The sequence below is a fragment of the Cordyceps militaris genome (genome assembly GCF_000225605.1).
Source record: "Cordyceps militaris CM01 unplaced genomic scaffold CCM_S00006, whole genome shotgun sequence".
Classification (NCBI taxonomy): Eukaryota; Fungi; Ascomycota; class Sordariomycetes; order Hypocreales; family Cordycipitaceae; genus Cordyceps; species Cordyceps militaris.
Genome location: NW_006271974.1, coordinates 2,319,642 through 2,323,499, shown reverse-complemented (window position 1 = coordinate 2,323,499; position 3,858 = coordinate 2,319,642).

Sequence of the window (3,858 nt, the reverse complement as noted above, 5' to 3'; positions counted from 1 at the left end):
GAACTAAACCTTATATATAATATTATTAGTAAGTATATATAAGAAGTATATTAGTAATATATTAGTAATATATTAATAATAGATTATATATAACTTATTAATTTAAATAGCTATATATACTTTATAATCTTTTTTAGCCTTAATAATATTATTCTTAGCTTTTATTTATTTAATATTATTAGTTTATTAATATATTAATAATATATTATTAATATATTAGTAATAACTTACCTTAGTTTATAGTAAAGGAAGTAAAGTAATATCTATTAGCTTAACCTTATCCTTTAAAAAGCTAGAAGATTCTTAAGACCTTTTAGACTTAGATTTAGGCTTAATAGCTTTTTTCTTACCTTTTAACTTTATAATATATTAATAATATATTATTAATTAGTTATAAATAAACTTACTATATACTTTTTAAATTTAATAAGAATAATAAATTAGTCTTTTATTTCTTTTTTTATAAAAGATATAACTTTCTAATAGTAATTTATTATTTAATTAATATATTATTATAAATATATTATAAATAATATATTAATTAAATCTATTAACTTTTATATAAAAGTAAAGTTAGTATATACTTTATTAATATTAATTTAGTAGGTATTTTTAATATAGTTTTAAAGATTATTTAGTAATTAAATAGTATTCTATTAATAATAAGTTAATAATATATTATTAATATATTAATAATAACTTATTAAAGAATATATTATACTATTATTAAACTAAATATAATAAAAAACTTTATTAACTAAGATTTAAATAATATTATCTTATATTTTATTAATAAACTAATAGTAAATTAGTAAGATATTATTTATTTTTTTTATAAATATAAAAAAATTAGGCTATTTTTTATTATCTTTTTTTACTTTATATTTAATATAGGTAGGGTTTAACTAGTATATAGATATAGTATAATATAATATAATAAATTTATATTATTTTAATAATATTTTAATAATCTTTTAATATTTTTTTAATAATTTAATATAGTATAGTATTATTTTTAATAAATTCCTAAAGCTTATAAGAGAGAGAAAAAGAAAGGAATTAGTAATATATTAAGGAGATAAAAACTCACCTAAGTGTGGGGCTAGAAAATTATTACTCTACACTCTGATAAGGTATCCTCCCTAACCTCGCTTGATCTATACCCTCAGACCGCCAGGCTTCAGCAAGCAGCGCCCAAGTAATTTGTACCAGTGCACACTATCTTTACCGCTGTGGACCGCCGACGAATTAGTTGACATTTGTTTGAATACGGATTAGTAGTACTGTATTTGGAATCACGTCACTTTCCGTTAACTATGAAATGACTTAAACTCTTGGGAAGCTGTATCGAAGAACATGCACGTTGAGCGGTGGCTTCAGTGGCTTTCGTGGCTTGTTCCAGTGGAGTCACAGCCTAGAGCGGGCGAAACCCGGACCGCCGAAGCGGCATCATCGGAAGCGGCTCAGACGGGAGCGTGAATTTGACTGAACGGGTACATTGACGAACCAAGCAAGTAGTCGAGTGAAGAAGACATGTACAAAGTTGGTGCTGCTTCGTCCCCTCATTCTTCAACGGACCCTGAAGTTCCGGTCGTTGCTTTGAAACGTCCTTATTAGGTGCCTACTATCCGTAGCAGCCAGTAACCTGCCTAAACTAGGTACCTATTTATTCTGCATGACGGAGTCAATTCCCAAGTAATAAATAACTATAAGTACATGATAAAGGAAGAAATTAAAAGAGAAAAAACAACCACAACAACAAAAAATACGGGCAATATCAGACTGACCGCAATTGTCACAATCCCAAAAGCATGACAACCCACCCTGCATCGACAACTTAGCGCCACTCCGGGTACAAGGCACGCTCACCATCTTCGGTCACTCCATTACGAGAGTCATCTATGGGAGTGGGAAAAGAGTTTTCTTTTTTTTCCTTTAACTCGACCTTATTTCTTCCATTCCCTTATTCTTCTATCCCCTCAATCTCTTTTGACTTTCTTTCTCTTTCACATTCCTACATTCCTCTATTCCGACCCTGACAGCTCTTCGGAACACACAGACAGACAGCCTTCTCCGTATCCCAAAACCCCGGAGCGGCGACAACGGCTTTTTTTTTACCCACGGAAGAAAACCAGCATCATATCTAAAGACAAGGCCCCCGTTTCAATTCACTTGCGCCGATCCTAGTCGTGCAAAACTCATCCTCTGGACCTTTTCGTGTAACCCCATTCAGCTTCGTTCATCTTCCGTCCTGTCTCTCTCTCTCTCTGCAAGTCAGCATCAGTCAGAGCAGACAACGTCATACAGCAATCCAGCGCCAAATTGTCGCCAACTTTGGCCTCGCTCAATTGCCGGTGATAAGCTCTTGGCCCCAAGTTCGACGACTACGGCCCAGCCACACACACCAACCTACGCCATCGCTTGGCTCTCGCAGGAATACGAATACAGTCACCCAGTCAATTGAGCAAAGTTGGGTGCCTTTTTGCATAACGCAAGGTAAGCTACCTGTTTCGCGCTGTTTTACGCTCCTCTCTCCCTGTTTCCGCTCTCCCCAATTCCTAAATTCCTAAATTCCTCGGCACGACCCTCGCCTCACGGATACTCTACTCCGCTCACCCTCCTCGTCTCGTGCTCTTCTTCCCTATTCACGCTCTTCACGCTTCCCAAGACCCTCTGCACCATCCAGCCGCGGCATCTTCGCCTCCCCTCCTCACACCAGTCAACTCGACTCTCTTGCCCACACACACCTCCCCTTGGACAGGTCCTTGATCCACTCCTGTGAGGTGATGTAGTCCATCCCAACACAACCTTTCTTTATTAGTCAATCTCGATCTCTTCTTCTCATGCAGCCCACACCTTCCACGTCGTGCCTTGCTTGGCAACTCTGCTACCGCCCTGCTTTCACCCCCAGACCGCTGTCCGAGTCGTCGCGTCCAGCATAAAGGTGTGGCTGTGCAGTCTCTTTCGTCTCATTCTGGCTCGCTCTTACTGGCTCCATTTCACTGTTTCGAACTTCAAGTGTCGCGCATTGCAGGCCTCCCCCCCACCTATCAAGCCTCATACGCCAACACACCCTTTCGGCATTCTCTTGTTGCTGGGCATTTGTCGCCCGGGTCTTGTCATGGCTATAGCATTTGATCTGGCCTTGGGTGCCAGGTCCTTGGCACACAACAGCCCATGTCCTATTTGACTTGCCTTACCCCAAGACACGTCACCATCCACATCATCCGCCTCCGCCGCTTCTTCGCCGAGCTTCCCCAACTCTTGCATGCTGCAGTAGAGGTGCTGCATCAACACCAAGTCCTGATCCAGCCGTTAACATGCCCTTTTCCAGGTCCCGCGAACGTTCTAACCTGTGGCCAGCTGCTGATAGCGGCAGCGTCTATTATCGATCAGACTGGCGTCATTCTGCACCTCGCGATACCCAAACCGAGTGCTTTCCCGCGCCGCTAATCGGGCCTCGCCGAAACCGAGCCCAGGCCATCCACATTCTCTCTTTTCCCTCTGGCTATATACCGCGCGATCTTCGCCCGCCGCCAACACCATCTAGCGCAGATATTCGGCGGCTGAGAAGAGAAAGGAAATCCGCACAGAAATCCGAGCGCCGCGTCCTGCTTCGCCGATTGTCTACGCCGAGCCCCGACTCTGCATGCCGTCGTCAAACGCCGAGCACTTTCAGCAAACAACTCAACGCAGCGGTAGCCACCGGGCGGCAGCGATTGTCCCTCCACGCCCGCCAGCCGACCAACTCTGTACAAGAGGACCAGATTACACCCCTACCAGCGCTCAATTCCGCATCGACATCGACAGTAGACGTCAGCGAACAATTCGTCACTCCACAGCCTACAATGACATCAC